The following is a 19941-nucleotide window of genomic DNA, read 5'->3' on the forward strand; positions in this document are numbered from 1 at the left end:
GTACTGTGGTGGGAGGGTGTTACAGTGTGCAGTGGTGGGATGGTGTGACAGAGTGCAGTGGTGGGGGTGTGTTATAGAGTGCAGTGGCGGGGGGGTGTTACAGAGTACTGTGGTGGGAGGGTGTTACAGTGTGCAGTGGTGGGATGGTGTTACAGAGTGCTGTGGTGGGATGGTGTTACAGAGTGCAGTGGTGGGAGGGTGTTACAGAGTGCAGTGGTGGGATGGTGTTACAGAGTGCTGTGGTGGGAGGGTGTTACAGAGTGCAGTGGTGGGGGGGGGATGTTACAGAGTGCAGTGGTTGGTGGGGTTGTGTTACAGAGTGCAGTGGTGGGGGTGTGTTACAGAGTGCAGTGGTGGGGGTGTGTGTTACAGAGTGCAGTGGTGGGAGGGTGTTATAGTGTGCTGTGGTGGGGGTGTGTTATAGAGTGCAGTGGTGGGGGTGTGTTACAGAGTGCAGTGGTGGCGGTGTGTTACAGAGTGCAGTAGTGGGGGTGTGTGTTACAGAGTGCAGTAGTGGGAGGGTGTTATAATGTGCTGTGGTGTGGGGGTGTTACAGAGTGCTGTGGTAGGGGTGTGTTACAGAGTGCTGTGGTGGGGGGTGTTACAGATTGCTGTGGTGGAAGGGTGTTACAGCGTGCAGTGGTGGGGGTGTGTTACAGATTGCAGTGGTGGGGGTGTGTTACAGATTGCTGTGGTGGGAGGGTGTTACAGATTGCAGTGGTGGGGGTGTGTTACAGAGTGCAGTGGTGGGGGGGTGTTACAGAGTGCAGTGGTGGGGGTGTGTTACAGATTGCTGTGGTGGGAGGGTGTTACAGAGTGCAGTGCTGGGGGTGTGTTACAGAGTGCAGTGGTGGGGGGTGTTACAGAGCGCAGTGGTGGGGGGTGTTACAGAGTGCTGTGGTTGGATGTGTTACAGATTGCGGTGGTGGGGGTGTGTTACAGAGTGCTGTGGTTGGGGTATGTTACAGAGTGCAGTGGTGGGGGTGTGTTACAGAGTGCAGTGGTGGGGGGTGTTACAGAGTGCTGTGGTGGGGGGTGTTACAGAGTGCTGTGGTGGGAGAGTGTAACAGAGTACTGTGGTGGGTGTGTGTTACAGAGTCCTGTGGTGGGGGGGTGTTACAGATTGCTGTGGTGGGGGTGTGTTACAGAGTGCAGTGGTGGGGGTGTGTTACAGAGTGCAGTGGTGGGGGGTGTTACAGAGTGCTGTGGTTGGATAGTGTTACAGATTGCGGTAGTGGGGGTGTGTTACAGAGTGCTGTGGTGGGGGGGTGTTACAGAGTGCAGTGGTGGGGGGGTGTTACAGAGTGCAGTGGTGGGGGTTTGTTACAGAGTGCTGTGGTTGCGGTGTGTTACAGAGTGCTCTGGTGGGGGGTGTTACAGAGTGCTGTGGTTGGATGGTGTTACAGATTGCAGTGGTGGGGGTGTGTTACAGAGTGCTGTGGTGGGAGGGTGTTACAGAGTGCAGTGGTGGGGGTGTTTTACAGAGTGCAGTGGTGGGGGGTGTTACAGAGCGCAGTGGTGGGAGGGTGTTACAGAGTGCTGTGGTGGGAGGGTGTTACAGAGCGCAGTGGTGGGAAATGCAAAGATGGAAGGGAAGCGTTGAGTCGTGTGCTCAAAGTGGGTAGTTGAGTGTAATGCATGGAGAGGGGAAAGAAAGTCCCTTCTGAACATAAGCTGAGTATGGTGATGCCTTCTCTAATGTTGTCGCACGAAATCACAACAGTACTATGCAGTAAATTTGTTTTGTTACTCAATATTTACTGATCATTGATTTGGTAGTATGTACATTATTCACACTCAAATGAGCTGGATAAAATGGGCAACAATGTGATATGGGTCTCTCCCCATTTAGTTGTTGAAAGTTCACCCGCTACAATTTAACATCTTCTCTGTCAATGCAATCTTACTTTCCATCACATTTCTCTTTTGGAATTTGATATGATTTGAGCTCACCCTCGACAATCCAGCCACTGCAGTCGTCGAAGAATGATAATGTACAAGGAAGGAATGAAAGGTTCAGAATATTAAAAAATTCATTGGACTGCAATAAAATGGGAGGCTGAGTTGTTTAATAGTGCAGGAAAATGTTAAACTGTAATAGCAAAAGTTCTGAGAAGTCTTATTTCTTGCTTGGTCTAATCTAAAATCATAAGGCTGCACCAGCAACAAATCAGAAAATTTTAAATATCAGAAAACTTGTGTGACTGACAGCAAGACAGATCACTCACAGAGTAATGTTCACACTTGTAAGCCCATCTCCTCCCTTACCTAAGAGGGAAAAACATGACCTTATTTGCTTTCAGAATGACACATACATTTTCCTTTCATTGAACTCAGTGTGAATGATCTTAAGCCCTAACTCTGCTGCACTGATGTTGCCTGATAGGCTGTGTACTTCCAGCATTTAGTGATTGTGTCAATTATTTCATTTAAGGCTGATTTAGATAGAGTTTTGAATATGTAGGTGATGGAGCACAGGCAGAAATTTGGAATTAAGGACACAATAAGATCAGTTATAGTTTAGCAGGTTGGAGGGGCCGAATAGCCTACTCCCATTCCTATTTCCTATGATACAATTTTCTTAAAATTAATTTAATTTATAATTAGAGAAACCCAATAATTCAGAGTGAACATAATCTTTGTCAACCATGATCCCAAGCTGGTCAAAAGACAAATCTTGATGATATACATAATGAAGTCTAACTTTATACTAAATATCATAAAGCTGTGTAAATGTTTCCTTCTGTGGAACCTCCCAAATGGTTAAAAACAAATCACTCTTAGCTCCCATACTTTAAACAATGAAGTGACCAAATTGTATGCTGGATTAATGGTGCTCCTAATCCCAGTTACTGATTATGTGATGGTGCCAGTATTGGATCTGGGGTGGACAAAGTTAAAAATCATACAACACCAGGTTATAGTCCAACAGGTTTATTTGGAAATATTAGTTTTTGGAGTGCTGATCCTTCGTCAGGTAGCTTGTAAAGGCGCAACACTCCGAAAACTAGTATTTCCAAATAAACCTGTTGGACTATTACATGTTGTTATGTGATTTTTAACTTTGTCCAATTACTGTTGGCATTAGGGGTTACTTTAGCCTGGATGGCTGGTTTGTAATGCAGAGTGATGTCAACAGTAGGGGTTCAATTCCATGAATGGGTCTTATAGGATTCTCCTTTTCACCATTTCACCTTGTCTGAGGCACGGTGACCCTCAGGTTAAACCACCACCAGTCAGCTCTTTCTAATGACAGAGCAGCCGTGTGGTCTGGTAAGACTAGGACTACTTTACTGATGAACTCTAGTGGCAAGTTCTCCTGATAATCCCTGTTGCTATGTTATAGTTGGAACAATGTTATCATATTACTGGAATGGAGATGAAGACAAAAATGTTAAATTTGAGGGATAATAATTTCAAGTCAGAGCAATTAGTACCAATAAGAGAACGACTGTGCAAAATATATTGAAAGTATACAATAAATATGGTGGATGATGTTTTTAGTCAGTCAGATGCTTGATAATTTAAAATTGTACATATGAACCTGCAAATAGAGACTCTGAATGCCTAGATTTATCAGGACCTGCCTGTCCAACTCAATAAAAGAAAAGTGATATTCTCATTTTTTGATGTATTTGTCACATTGAAGTTAAAATGACACACAGGGACAAGTCTTCGTGCAAACATAAAAACTGTGAATCATGAATCACCGGAACTTCATTATTTTTAGACAACTCCACTGTTTGTTTCACAAAATGGATTTCATTGTCAGCCTCCCTCATTTTTTTAAGATTTTGGGTGGACTTCCACAATAATGTCCATTGCTACGTAAAGTTAGAACTGCTACATAATAGAACAAACACTAAGCTAACAATGTGATAATTATCAATTCTTAAACCTGTTGAAGGATGTTATGAAACATATCTGGAGCAGGTAGGACTTGAACTTATGTCTCTTAGCTCAGAGATAGGGACAGTACTGCTGCACCCCAAAACCCATTTGTAAACTGGCAGCACCCAGCATGTGTGCCAACCTGTAACGGTGAGATTAAAGGTTGCATGCTCAGCTAACCCAGCTAGCTAGGCATGCAGCCACATTCTTATCGGCGGCAAATTACTTCTCAGATTTTAAAATATTGAAAAAATTATTGATGCAGTTTCTTTTAAAAAGTGAATTGTCTTTAACTTCTTTCTCGCTTAATGAAAGCTTCCTCTCCACCAGGTTTCTCTTTTGCCTGCTGATTTGATCTGAATTCACACATTACACTCGCCACATTTCACCGGCCATTCACTAATACACAATAGACAAAAGGTGCAGGAGTAGGCCATTCTGCCCTTCAAGCCTGCACCACCATTCAATATGATCATGGCTGATCATCCTTAATCAGTATCCTGTTCCTGCCTTATCTCCATAACCCTTGATTCCACTATCCTTGAGAGCTCTATCCAACTCTTTCTTAAATGAATCCAGAGACTGGGCCTCCACTGCCCTCTGGGGCAGAGGATTCCACACAGCCACCACTCTCTGGGTGAAGAAGTTTCTCCTCATCTCTGTCCTAAATGGTCTACCCCGTATTTTTAAGCTGTGTCCTCTGGTTCGGCACTCACCCATCAGCGGAAACATGTTTCCTGCCTCCAGAGTGTCCAATCCTTTAATAATCTTATATGTCTCAATCATATCCCCTCTCAGTCTTCTAAACTCAAGGGTATACAAGCCCCATCGCTCCCGTCTTTCAGTGTAAGGTAATCCCGCCATTCCAGGAATTGACCTCGTGAACCTACGCTGCACTCCCTCAATAGCCAGAATGTCTTTCCTCAAATTTGGAGACCAGAACTGCACACAGTACTCCAGGTATGGTCTCACCAGGGCCCTATACAGCTGCAGAAGAATCTCTTTGCTTCTATACTCAGTCCCTCTTGTTATGAAGGCCAGCATACTATTAGCCTTCTTCACTACCTGCTGTACCTGCATGCTTACCTTCATTGACTGGTGTACAAGAACACCCAGATCTCTCTGTACTGCCCCTTTACCTAAATTGATTCCATTTAGTTAGTAATCTGCCTTCCTGCTCTTGTTACCAAAGTGGATAACCATACAGTTATCCACATTAAACTGCATCTGCCATGCATCTGACCACTCACCTAACTTGTCCAGGTCACCCTGTAATCTCCTAACATCCTCATCACATTTCACCCTGCCACCCAGCTGAGTATCATCAGCAAATTTGCTAATGTTATTACTCATACCATCTTCTATATCATTAACATATATTGTAAACCTAAGGTTCCAGACACCCCCCATGCTGCCTTTAACACAGTATCAGCAGCTGGCTGTTGCAGCAATTATTGAAATGAAAGCAATTTTCAGCAAGAGTATACGGCAGAGACTCTAACTAATACAAGCACCTGTCATCGATGCTGCAGCATAGTCAGATTGTCAGTCATGTGCATGGAATTTCTCACCATCTCCATGCCAGAAAGGAAGGGAGCAAATCTCTGCCCAAAGCCCAGTGGTATGTTGGACCTGATCATCTTTTGTACATTTACAGCACCTGTGAGCATTTTGGCTAGTTTTCCAATGCATTAGGTACTTCAGCATCCATACCCAACAACACTTTCCTCCAGGAGAAAGTGAGGACTGCTGGAGAGTCGGAGTCAAAAAGCGCAGCACTGTAAAAACACAGCAGGTCAGGCAGCATCTGAGGAGCAGGACAGTCGATGTTTCAGGCATAAGCCCTTCATCAGGAATGTGGAGGGGGCAAGGGGGCTGAGAGGGAAATAGGAGGGTGGGGGTGGAGCTGGGGGCAAGGCAGCTGAGAAGGCGATAGGTAGTTGCTGGTGGGGGGGTGATTGTGATAGGCCAGTGGGGAGGGTGGAGATAGACAGGTAGGACAGGTCAAGAGGGCAGTGTCGAGTTGGAGCCTTTTCCTCTCAGCTAACTGCTTGAAATCTTTATCAACCTGTGCAGCAGAATGTGTACATAACTTCATTCTCCAGGCAATTGGCACTTAACTTTCTGTGTGAGGATTGGTGACAAAGAGAAATAGGACCACTTAATGGATAATTCTAAAGCTGGAGCCTAACAACTTGTATTCCCTTAAATTTCCTTTCTGGCTACAGAACCTCTGAGGTGTGTGCACCCCACAAAGACGTCTGCAACTGGGAATCAACGCTAAAGTCGGTTTGCACAGAACCTTGCAGTGGCTACGTGCAGCTGCACAGCTTAAAGGGAATGTTGCTTCGAACCATCTTTGATGGAATGAAGAGGCTAATCATGTGACTTGTGGTTGCAGAGATGCAATAAACACTGTCTTGTTTTCCTTTTCGACGAAAGGTGGCTGCTGTCTTACACAACAGATCACAGCAGCCCCTGAAGACCCGCAAACTTAAAAAATATGGTTTGCAGCACTCTCTCCCCTGTTACATGATCAGTCACTCTTCTTGCAGGTCAAACTCTCTTCCCTATTTCCAGCACATGTTCCAGTCACAATAAATCTCCTCCTACAATAACGGAGGCTTATTTTGGAATCTGGTTTTAAGTGGCATTAGCACTGTTTGAGTTAATACTCCAGCTGGTGCATTTAGTGGTGGGCTGCATGTAGTTGTAAGTATACACACAGAGACACACACTCACACACACACATACACATATGCAGACACACATGCACACAGACACACACAGACACGTGCACTGTAGTCAATGTATTATTTATCCCAGCATCATGACAATCAACTTTGAAACATGTAACCATGTTTTACTTCCATCCTGTTCATGAATGTAAACTCATTGTGGTGAAATGGATTCAGTGGGATAGTGTCCAAGTTGTTAAGTGTCATTTTTACGTGTCATACATTGCTTCAGTATTCACTTGTGAGAGGGACCTTGTCGTTTGTGAAGACAGCATAAAACAGGCTGAAATGCTCAAACAGGTTGATGTTAAGAAGGAGGATGTGCTGGAAATTTTGAAAAACATGAGGACAGATAAGTCCCCTGGGCCAGACATATAAACCCTAGATTACTACAGGAAGCGAGGAATAGGATTGCTGCATCTTTGGCAATGATCTTTGCATCCTCATTGTCTACTGCAGATAATTGGAGGGTGGCAAATGTTATTTCATTGTTCAAGAAAGGCAATAAGGATAACCCGGGGAATTACAGACCAATCAGTCTTAAGTCGGTGGTGGGCAAATTATTGCAGAGAATTTTGAGACAGGAATTTTGAACATAAAAGATAGAACATAGAACATAGAACATTACAGCATAGTACAGACCCTTTGGCCCTTGATGTTATGCCGGCCTTTTATCCTATTCTAAGATCAGGCTAACCTACATACCCTTTATTGTAGCATCTTCCATGTGCCTTTCCAAGAGTAGCTTAAAGGTCCCTATGATTATTTTGAAAAGCATAGTTTGATTAGAGGATGTCAGCATGGCTTTGTGACAGGCAGGTCATGCCTCACCATCCTTATTGAATTCTTTGAGGATATGATGCAACACATTGATGAAGGTCGAGCAGTGAATGTAGTGGAGATGGACTTTAGAAAGGCATTTCGTAAGGTCCCCTATGATAGGCTCATTTAGAAAGTAAGGAGGCATGGGATGCTGGGAAATTTGGCCTTCTGGATACAGAATTAGCTGGCCCATGGAAGACAGGCGGTTGTAGTAAATGGAAAATATTCAGCTTGGAGCTCAGTGACCAGTGGTGTTCCACAGGGGTCTGTTCTGCAACCTCTGTTCTTTGTGATTTTTATAAATGACTTGGATGAGGAACTCGAAGGGTGGGTTAGTAATTTTGCCAATGACACGAAGGTTAGTGGAGTTGTGATTAATGTGGAGAGCTGTTGTAGGTTGCAACAGGACGTTGACTGGATGCAGAGCTGGGCAGGTGGAGTTCAACCTGGAAAAGGGTGAAATGATTCATTTTGAAAGGTCGAATTTGAATGCAGATTACAGGGTTAAAGGCAGAATTCTTGGCAATGTCGAGAGTGTGTTGCTGGAAAAGCACAGCAGGTCAGGCAGCATTCTGAGTAGGAGTATTGGTGTTTTGGGCATCAGCCCTTCATCAGCAATGAAGCTTGTGGGCCAAGGTGGGGTGGGGGTGGGGGGTTGTTGAGAGATAAATGGGACAGGCGTGGGTTGGGGGAAATGTAGCTGAGAATGCGATAGGTAGATGGAGGTGGGGGAGAAGATGATAGGTCAGAGAGGAGAGTGGAGCGGATAGGTGGGAAGGAAGATGGACAGGTCAATAGCGCAGTGCTGAGTTGGAGGCTTAGGACTGGGATAAGGTGGGGGAAGGGAAATGAGGTAACTGGTGAAATCCACATTGATCCTGTGTGGTTGGAGGGTCCCAAGGTGGAAGATGAGGCATTCTTCCTCCAGCGTCAGATGGTTAGGGTTTGGCGATGGAGAAGACCCAAGACCTGCATAGTACAATGAAGGGTGTGTAGGTTGGTTTGATCTTAGAGTAGGATAAAAGGTCGGCACAACATCGAGGTCCAAAGGGCCTGTACTGTGCTGTACCCATTCTATGTTATATGTTCTATATTTTCTAGATCTGGGTCAAAATCTTTGCACCCAAAAGAGGTGAGGATGGATGTAGAATGGGGTTACCTAGTTCCCATGCTGCTAAGCAGGCGGATCAAAATTTCTGTGCAGCTTTCAGGAAGAAGAAAAGTGGTGAGTTAATAGTGCACCATAATCTCCAATGCTTCAACTTTGACACTTTAATGTCTACGTCAGTGTCAAGCAACTGCTGCTTCTTTTATTGATAATACAGTGTTAAATAGAAGTGCTTGAGTATGTTTAAACATATAGTTTGCAAATAAATTCAAACGTGCCGTTTTCTGGTTACCAGGCATTTCTGTAACCTTCTCAAAGATCCTTCCTGGCACAATTCCTTTCACAAGTCTAACAAATTATGACAGCTCATCTTGACGATCAGGGCTTGAGTGCTTGAATGTCCAGCACAATCAGCTGACAACCTCTGCTGAATGGCATTTCGGATCACTGGTCAACCTTATCAGAGGGAGTTGGGTGGGCAGATGTCACAACTGATCCATCATTCCAGACCAGGGGAAAGCAACAGCTAACTCAACCGATCTCCTAGGCAAAAGGTATCATACACTGTGATCTTAGCACATTCAGGAAACATTTTGCCCGATCTGTAGTTAAAGATTACAGTCATTACACACTTCATCAGGCAATAACACGAAAGGAAAGCACCTCAGGAAAATTAAACATTTAACTCTACAGTGTGATTCATATTTTATGTATTGCTGCAAATTCACTTTACCTACAGCAGGGAAAGGACTAATGAATTTGTTAAAGCAATTTTTATTAAACAGAACCTCAAGATTGATTATGGACAGTATAATAGTTTATCATCTGATGGAAGTCTTGAGCTAAAAACCCTGTTTCTCTCTGCAGATGCTTCCTGACCTCCTGAGTTTTTAAAACATTTTTTCATTCTTATTTAGTTTATTTTCTTGGTCATCCTGTACTGAATGCTGCTTAAGCCATCTGCGAAATTATTGTCGGTGGGGGGGTGGGGGGTCAAGGGTTCTGAAGATGAGGTTGAACTAGGAATTGTCAATGTCAAGGAAGAAATTGATTCTGTGGTTTTTCATAATGTCAGCATGGAGCAGCAGACATAACAATATAAAGGGGGTTAAAAAAAATCCTCATTTATAGACAAAGATGCATGTTTTTATTGCCAGTATCATAGACCTGCAGAATGCAGATAACATTACAATTCTAGCTCACTTGGTCTGCCAGATGGTAAGATTAGTGAGAGTCATTTTGATATTGTAGATTATTAAGAAGGAGGAGAGTTTGGATATCTTGAAAACCATTTTCATAGGTAAGTCCTCAGAAGGACTTCCATAGAATCCCTACAATGTGAAAACAGGCCCTTCGGCCCAAAAGGTCCACACTGACTCTCCGAAGAGTAACCAACCCAGGCCCATTCTCTGATTATCCTATATTTACCCCTTACTAATGTACCTAATCTATACATCCCTGAACACTACGGGCACTTTAGAATGGACAATTCAACTAACCCGTACACCTTTGGATTGTGGGAGGGAACCAGAGCACCCGGAGGAAACCCAGGCAGACACAGAGAGAATGTGCAAACTCCACACAGACAGCCACCCAAGGCTAGAATCAAACCCGGGTCCCTGGCGCTCTGAGGCAGCAGTGCTAACCACTGAGTCACCATGCCAGCTGAAGTCTCTTGAGCTTGATGGGTTCTCTCCCGGTGTAACAAAATTGCTCCCCTTTTTCTAAAAGCTGTTCCTTTTCTCAAGGGTACTGCGTCCTTGATTATTTTCAGAGATGTCATAAAACCGTCCCGGCTCCAAGGTGACTAGCTTGGTACAGAGATGATAAAGGATGATGAGAGGCCTTTTGTTTATATATAAACAGATGAGACTTCAGGCCAAAGTCGTCATATTTTAGAAGTGACCTGTACAATGAAAGGGGAATGGTCAGCTCTCTAGCTGAGCACTAGGAGACTGTGAGGTCTGCAGATGCTGGAGATCAGAGTTGAGAGTGTGTTGCTGGAAAAGCACAGCAGCTCCGGCCTGAAACGATGATTTTCCTGCTCCTTAGATGCTACCTAACCTGCTGTGCTTTTCCAGCAACACACTCTCAATTCTGTATCTGAGTGGTTCAGTCTAGAAGTAGTTAGGAGTTCAGCTGTGTGGAAACCAAACGTGACACTCTTTCTCTCCCCTTCTGCCCTTCTAACTTCAACCTGTAAGCATTTGTTCCATTTTTACTGTTTTTTTAAAGGGAGTTTGCTTATTGGGACTGTTGTGTATATTCAGAACAGCATAATTAAGTCTGGTTTGGGTAGACTGAGTTCTGTAAGCATTCTTTATTCTGTTCTTTGTGTTTCATTGATAATTTTGTGAATATATGTTTATCTGTTTTAAAACTTGGTAGTCAACCTTGATAACTTACTCCAGGTAATTTTCACTGTACACTTTCCGAAAAAGAATTGCAAAGTTATGGTCTGGGCTGCCTGTTTAAGAATGTTTTGAGTGGTTAGGCCTAGACCATAACACAAGGATACTGAGGATGGCAAGGAAGGAGAGTGCGAGGGCTTTGTCAGTAATCTTTGTATCCTCTTTAGTCACAGGTGAGATCCTAAAAGACTGGAGAATAGCCAATGTTGTTTCAACCCAAAGAAATGAGTTATTAACATCAATAACAAAATAAAACAAGGGATGCTGGAGAAACTCATCAGGTCTGGTAGCATCCTTGGAAAGAGAAACTGAGTTAATGTCTCAAGTGAAGTAAGATTCTTCTTCAGAACTCTGAATCGTGAACATTGAACCATGAGAGAAAAGCATCATAGATGACAACTCATGATAACTTGATACATCGAGGAAATTAGCAAGTTTTAGAACATAGAACACAGAACTGTACAGCACAGAAACAGGCCCTCCGGCCCAAAATGTTGTGCGAACATGACGCCAAATCAAACTCATCCCTTCCAGCTGCCCTCGGTTCATATCCCCCAACAAGTTCAGTTTGTCAAAGATGTAGTGATTCATAGGCAGACAAAGAATGTCAGTTCACTGAGATTATACTGCCAACTGAGTGGTCTTCCACATATCAGTTCTGTGGCAAAGTACATCACTTTGTTTATGAAGCCACTTGCTATGGACCAGGCCAGACGCTCTCAAACATTTCAAGAAAATAGCCCAGACCCTAACTGTGCTAATTGTTTTTAGCAAGTGTAAGCAGATATTCCAGGAGTGATGCAGCTGACTACTTAGTTTTAAACAAAACAGAATTTATTTAGAAAATGACCGCATGAAGCAAAAACAAAAAAGAACAGAATATAGAATGCCTTAACCTATCTGAAAATGCAACAGATTATCCCAACGTAATGAGACTGTTCTAAATTTTTGCGACAATCCCCATAAAAACCTCTTTGCAAAAAAGGAAAAATTCAACACAGGTTCATATAGGAGAGATATCAGATAGAGGGAGGATCAGCATGGACCTGCTTCTTGGGGTCCAGCAGCTTCACACTGACTGCCTTCTAAAACCAAACCGAGCCAGAGAAAAGCTGAGCTGGGAGAGCTGGCCACTCCCCTTTCATCATACAAGTATTTCTTTTAAAAGCTGGAAGCCTTTTTTCCTGAGGCAGTATCTGTTAACTATAATCAAATTGACCCTAAAACCTTTCAAACCTGGTTCTTTCTGAAGGCCAAGGACAACAAACCTTGTTAAAAGAGCAGCATCATCACACACTGAAATATTCAACCAAGATGTGGTCAATCCGAACAACTTGAATTTTTTTTATGCTGGAAAGCAACATTACTTAGTTATCAAGGGATTGTTTGTCGACCTACATCCCAACGAGCAGTCAACTTGAAGAAATCTGAAAAGAATTGGGATTTTTTTTGTTCCAATGGCACAAAGATTTTCCTTACGGGATGTGAGCATTGTTGACAAAAATGGTATTTATTGCCCATTCCTAGCTGCCCTCGAACTGATTGGCTCTCTACGTCATTTCAAAAGGCACTTAAGAATTAACGACATTGCTTTGTGTCTGGTGACACATGTAGGCCAGACCAGGTAAGGATAGAAGATTTCCTTTCCAAACAATTTGGGTCCAAGTAGTTTTTCCATACCAACCAACACTGGCTACATGATCACCATGAGACTACCTTTTATTTCCAGACTTTTTTTTAATTTGAAAGTCAAATTTCACCAGCTGTCATGGTGTGATTTGAAATTATCTCTCAGAATATTAGCCTGGAGCCCAGGATTTACAGTCCAGTGACATTACCATTTCATTTTACTGATTACTGACTAAAATATTGGGTGCAACATCCCTTTTTCTTTTAAACAGTACTTGTTTATTTTAAATCTTTTGGTCACTGTAAAAAAAATTGGCAAATTTAAGAAATCTTTGAGTCCAAATCTCTTTAATCAACTACTTTAATTTAAGTTCAGTTATGATACAACTGCAATTCATAGATCAATGCGATGATTCATATCTTGAGAAAATGTTTTCAAAGCCTCTATTTATGTTTTGAAAACAACTTGCCTTAACAGCCTGCACCTGGTATTCCAGTTTAATGTTTATCTGTGACCATTAATGTAAGGATTCTAAAGAATGGAAACAACATGATACATCTTGGCTTATTTAGCAAAGAACGTGAACGTTCATAAGGAGATTCAGCACCATACTAACAGTGCCTTCGCAGCTTTTAGCCACCAGAGACTCCATGCAGAAGCAAATTACTGCAGACATTGGAACCTGAACTGAAAACCAAAAGTGTTGGAGATCACAGCAGGTCAGGCAGCATCCATGGAGAGAGAGCAAGCTGACGTTTCGAGTCTCGAGCTCTGATGAAGAGTCATCTGGTGCCAGACCCGCTGTGATCTCCAGCATTTTTTGCTTTCAGTCGAGAATCCATGTATCCTGTTGACATTTGAAGGGAAAGTTGAAAACTTAATTTTAACCAGTATATCCACTACAAGATTTCAGGGTTATTTTCATCACTATCAACTTTATTGCACATAATGGAATTAAACAAAACATGCATCATCAACTTCGTACTATGGATTAAAACCATATGCATTATGCAGTCTGGTTTATTTCATATTCCCTCATGGATCCCCGTGTAAGACCGCGCTACCCAGGTGAGGAAGAGCACATCAGCTCCCCTCTTGACAATCTTCACAGTAAACCACAAGGTTATAATACAAGGTTATACATGCCTCCAATAAAATTGCTGATTCCCATATCTATTAAAGAGAAATGTTGAAGTAAAAAGCCAATTACAAGTTTTCTTTTGAGTGCATGAAAGAGCAATTTTATTGTCTGCTAACCCTGAGAAAAATGATGAACAGGTAGCACCCAGCATGCAAACACAGAGCTACAGAGTCAATATGGGGGACTACAAACTACAAAAGGAAAATGAAAGGAATAAACAGATTAAAGTCCTCCTGATGTCCTTGAGGTGTAAGATTGTACCTTGAGACCATGGTTGTTTGATCACAGTGTTGAATCATCAGCGGCTGTAAAGTTTCAATTGTCCTTTGAATTCACTGTGTTTGTTTTTAATCAGTTCTGTCACAAGCCCTTTTCTTAAGAAACCAAAAAAGAGCACATTCTCCAGCTGCTTATGGGGGTCTACAGTCAAAAATCTATCTCTGTGCTCTACTAAACACAATACCTTAAAATACAAGCCACTGTGTGTACTTCCATGGCTCAGTTCAAAGTTTCAAAGTTTGATAATAGTATAAGATCTTCCATTCCCTATCATGAAGACCTCACAAAAGTAGAAATCAAGATAGGAGATAAGACCCTTTCACAGCTGAATAGTTTTGGTATCTTTTTCTGTTTAAATATTAGGCTGTGGCTGAATTGGACAGATATTGATCTACAACGGAGCCAAGTCAAAAGGGATAAGCAGGTAAATGGACTCAAGCTCGCAATCAGAATAACCATTATCTTTAGAGAATGTCAAGGTTGACTCGAAGAATCAAGCAGATGACTCCTAATTCTTATATTCTTATGTTTTCAATGAAAATCTTTATATCTACGGTTGGGATATCCTTTGGTATGGGTTTCCAACTTTTGCAGGTGACAGAGTACTTCCTTTGGTGTCTGAGAATTCTCCAAGTGAATCATATGACCGAAACAAGGAAGCTCTTCTAAATGCTGTACATGTTGCCATCCAAGCCACATGTACAGCATTTAGAAGAGTTTCAGTGTTCTGAGTATTATCCTGGCTGCTGATGTTACAGACTGAAAGCCAACCTCAAAGTTTGCAAGTAGGATCCTACAAGGATTACAACAACTTTGGAGAGACACAGATTGAGGAGTAAAGGTAAAAAGGTAACAGTTTGAGGAGTGTTTGTCATTGAGAAATTTCAACATTTGAAGAGAAAACAGCCAAGTGTCTTCAGTCAAGTTCAGTGCGAAGCCACTACCTCCAAATCGACCCTCTAACACAGACTTCATATGCAATATTTCCAATCAATTAAACAGATACGTGGTCAAATGTCTCACCATCATTCTAGGCTCTAAAGCATTTTTATTTTCGAAAGGCCCAATGGCTTATTGATTAGATTAGATTACCTACAGTGTGGAAACAAGCCATTCAGCCCAACAAGTCCGCACTGACCCTCCGAAGAGCAACCCACCCAGACCCATTCCCCTACATTCACCCCTGACTAATGCACCTAACACTATGGGCAATTTAGCATGGCCAATTCACCTGACCTGCATATCTTTGGATTGTGGGAGGAAACCGGAGCACCTGGAGGAAAACCACACAGTCAAAGGGAGAATGTGCAAACTCCACACAGACAGTTGCTCGAGGAGGGAATTGAACCCGGGTCTCCAGCGCTGTGAGGCAGCAGTGCTAACCACTGAGCCACCGTGCACCCCAATATTCCCTATTTATTTGACACATCTTGTGATGGAGATTCCTTCTCAATTGTTTGCCAAGCAAATGGTTAATCCTCGTTAAGAGAGGATCAGAACTCTGAATTTGTAATTTTGATTTGGAGAAGCCAATGTTGGTTTCAGTGGAACCACCTGGTGAAGGAACAGTGCTCCGAAAGCTAGTGCTTCCAATTAAACCTGTTGGACTATAACTCGGTGTTTTGTGAATTTTAAACTCTGAATTTGGAAACTATTAAGGTTGAAGACAAGAGGGAACATCAACATTGAAGCAATTCAATGCCTCCAATAGGGAAACCTGTACTAAGAGGTTCCAAGTCTGAATACAGTAAGTGTTATAATTTACAAAACTATGAAATAAATAAGGAAATAAGTTAGCTAGAAGAGGTTGAGTACAGAGCATCAAACAAGATCTGGTCTCAAACACTGTTCTAATTAAGTGACATCACAATTGATTCATTTAGTTTGAATATTTGGTTCAAACATATATAAGAATTTTTTGTTGAAAGTAATGCCATTGCGTGTACCAATGTTAAGTGAGCATTGTGTATTGTAAGGAGTTATTTTACTTATATATTGCTCTTTTCTGCAGATGCTGCACATACAAAATCTGGCAATTTCCCATTATTTTAAAGTATGAAATTGAGTCTCATTCATTCCAACTGGAAAGTGTGTCTAGAAAGAGTTATGAAGATTAATGCTCTCTATCGAACATTAGAATATATTTTGCATTGCTGTGCTGGCGTGGTTACAATTTATTACAAAGTGAGCAAGATGAATTGTTTTTGTGGATTCTCAGCTCTCTGTTTGTTCTGTTTTGTAGACTCTTAAAATCCTTCTCGATTATTGAAAAGGTTTTACTTTGCGCATTCAGCAGAGCAAAGTCAAAACAGCAAAGCCTGATCAGTATGTAGCTAAAAGATACGAGGGAAGAGGTAGCAGAATCGCTAGTGTATATTGAGATTTTTAAAAATCGGAGAACATACAAACAAGTAAAAAAACAGAATAGAACACTCAGTCCTTCGAGCCTGCTCCACTATTCAATAGGATCATGTTTGATTTGAGTTTTAAACTCAATTCTACATTCCTGCATACTTCTGGTAATTTTTCATGCCCTTGGTAATCAGCAATCAACTCCTCCTGCTTTAAATATACCGCATGTACTCATGTATATGTCAAGTTTTGAAGACTTTTTAAGCTGAAATTATGGGGTCGACTTGTACTTAAAGTATTGTTTTCAATGGGATGAAATTCATGTTTGGTATGAGTCAAAAAATGGACAAATAAGAGCCTGATCTCTACATAAAATAGTAATAATGCCTTAGATATTAGCGAAGTTAAACAAAGTGAAATAGACCAAGCATGTACAAAGTGTGAAAACAATTATAATATTTTCATATTATATAAGTAATATCTACCGTGGTTGAGTATAGAACATGGTGAAGAAAAATGTTTTTAAGTAATAATGTGAAAAAGACAATCACAAGCCAAGTCAACTTCCATAAGGTCATTTAAAATGGGAAATTTACCTTCCAGGCAGCCCCCTGGCCCCCGAACGTTCCCTGTAATAGGTTCACTCCGGTAAACCGCGGAAACTGGCTCCGTGGATTACAGTAACTCTGAAAAACTGGAGTGGAGTGTGACAGCCAGAGTATTGGAAGACCTGGAACAGAACCGTACGGCCAGCAGACTGGAAAGCCGGAGCGGAGCGCAACAGGCAGGCACACTGACTCATAAATGTTGATCTGTAACTGTGAAGAACTACTGTTTACTTATACAGGAGGTACATGTAAAATACCAGATTTTTAGCCAAAAACAAGGGGTCGACTTATACACGAGGTCAACCTATGCATGTGTATATATGGTATTTAAAGATTCTGCGTTCACTGCTTTTTGAGGAAGGGAATTCCAAAGACTCACAACTCTCAGAGAGAAAAACTGTTTCCTTGTCTGTGTTAAATGGACAACTCCACATTTTTAAACAATGACCTCTAGTTCTAGATTCTCCCAAAAGAATAAAAATCCTTTCCATGTCCACCCCGTCAGGATGTTATATTTTTCAATTAAGAGACCCGTCCAAACTCCAGAGGATATGACCTCTAGCCTTTCACCACCAGGCAATCTGCCCATTTAAAGGTATCAGTCTGGTAAACCTTCTCTGTTTCATAACAGCATTGTAAAAAAAACTGTCAGACAGCGAATATAATCATCAAATTAAAAATGGAAATTGTTCAAGTCTATGGGACAACAAATGAATCAACTTATTATCTAAGAAAGAATCTTTATTCAAGTGTGTCATGAAAAACATTTAGGAACCATTAATTTAGTAATCAGTGGATTTAGAAGGGAGGTCGCTGTGGTTTACCAAGATTTCTAAATCTTTGAGGAAGACAATAAAGGACGAAAGATATATAATGCAGTACATGTAAAAAGGTGCATTTTCAAAAGGTCTTTGATAAGGTACAGCAGAGAAGACTCGTGACTAAGGTTTACCACCACTTTCTCAAGATTGGATATAGGTCAATAATCACTGGACTTGCCCAGCAGCACCCACATCTCATAAAATAATATAAAATTAATGTAATGATATGGGGAATTAGGAGGCAAGTAACACAGAATGACAAGCTGAATACCAAAGAAAACAGAATAACAGTTAGATCATAGACATTCCTGATGAAGGGCTTATGCTGGAAATGTCGACTCTCTTGCTCCTCGGATGCTACCTGACCTGCTGTGCTTTTCCAGCACCACACTTTGACTTTGTGCCAAACATGACGCTGAATTAAACTGATCCCTTCTGCTTGCCCTTTCATTCCTTGCATATTTATGTGCTTATCTGTAAGTTCCTTAAATGCCCCATCATATCCATCTCCACCACCATCCCTGGAAGTGTGTTTCAGACTCCTATCACCTTGCCCTCACATCTCCTTTAAACTTTCCCCCTCTCACCTTAAATGAATGCTATTAGAGTTCCATTAGAGTTCATTAGAGTTAGAATTAAAGGTAATTACTCAGAGTGGCAAAAACTGAAGTAGTTTTCCACATGGACAATTGTTTCCATAAATGAACTGAATGGGAATTGAAAGTACAATTTTTAAATGATACCAGATTGAGGGATATAGATAAGGTGAATGGCAGGAGTCTTTTCCCAAGTTTGGGGGATTTCAAGACTGGGGCTATACTTTGCAAAAGGTTTGTAAAAGACAGAAGGGGAAGATTTTACATGGAGGAATGAACTTCCGGAGGAGGTGGTAGATGTGGGTACAGGTACAACTTTTTAGAAGACATTTGGATAAGTGCATGAATACAATACAGTTGGAGGAATCTTGCCCAAGTGCAAGCAGGTGGGTTCTATTTTAGTTTGGCATTATGGTTAGCATGAATGAGTTGGAGCAAAGGACCTGTTTTCATGCTATATGTCTCTATGACTCCATGAGCAGTCATGTTAAGATGGAAGCATACAAAGATGTCAAATAGGTGTGCAAATAGGAAGTTAATTTCAATATAGATAATTGAAAACCAATAGATTTTGGTAACAATAATTAGGAGGTCACATTCTTCATGAAAATAGCAGTCCATATAGAGTAAATGAGATCAGGTCAGAGTACTTCAATAAAGAACCCACAGTCTTGTTTCACCAATCATTGTGTATGATTCTTATATTTAGGCCAAATAAGAAGAATGTAACAACTCAGATAAACACTAAGGTGATGTTTAGGTAACGGCCTCAGATGTGTTTTATTTGGGAGCATACTTGCCTCTGAATTACAAGGTTCATGGTTTAACACCAACTCCATGGCCTGGATTTCCATTCCTGAGGTAGGGGGTTCAGAACTTGCCCAGATCACTGCAATCACTTTGGACAAACAGGCCCAAGATTGGGATTTTGGTTTGGGCTGAGGTCTGGAGTCAGGCCCACCACCCCAAACACAAATCAGAGGTGTCAGCTCAGGGTTCCGAATACCTGTACCAAGATCTGTTCCCGAGTCAGGACTGCCTCGGCTCTATGGGACTTGACCTCAGGTATGTTGTTAAAAATTTGATCTTCTGGCCATCCCCCACTTAATTCCCATGTCAATCCAGACCCCTCCACCCAATCTCCCCATGGTCTTATACAACATGCCAACCCATACTCCTTCCTATTGGTACATAACTGGGGAATCATGTTAGTGTCCTGCATAAAATTTACCCCTCCACGAACATCTCAAAAAAAAGATGATTACATTACTGTGTGTAGACCCTTACTGATGTATACTGGCTGCCATGTTCTTTACAATAGTGACTATGCATTAGAAAACACTTCAATGATTGGAAAGCATTTTGAGATGCCTGGTGGTTGTGAAAGGCTCTATATAAATGCAAGTCTTTCCTTTATTCTATTAGCAGGGAGACCATGTGACTATAAGAAATAGGAGCAGTGTAGGCCAGACAGTCCCTCAGTGTAGGCGAAAGTAAGGACTGCAGATGTTGGAGATCAGAATCAAGATTAGAGTGATGCTGGA

At 41.8% G+C, this 19941-nt stretch overlaps 1 long non-coding RNA gene across 1 annotated transcript in view; it reads right to left on the reverse strand.

The window, feature by feature from the left end:
- The window catches only part of LOC140493379 (uncharacterized), a 32388-nt gene extending 15368 nt beyond the window's left edge, over positions 1-17020 (reverse strand). Inside the window, exon 1 of the long non-coding RNA XR_011963658.1 lies at positions 16969-17020. This is a non-coding gene — a long non-coding RNA (uncharacterized lncRNA). The remainder of the gene's footprint in view (positions 1-16968) is intronic.
- Between the last annotated feature and the right edge of the window lie 2921 nt (positions 17021-19941).

Source organism: Chiloscyllium punctatum, chromosome 22 (genome assembly GCF_047496795.1).
Source record: "Chiloscyllium punctatum isolate Juve2018m chromosome 22, sChiPun1.3, whole genome shotgun sequence".
NCBI lineage: Eukaryota > Metazoa > Chordata > Chondrichthyes > Orectolobiformes > Hemiscylliidae > Chiloscyllium > Chiloscyllium punctatum.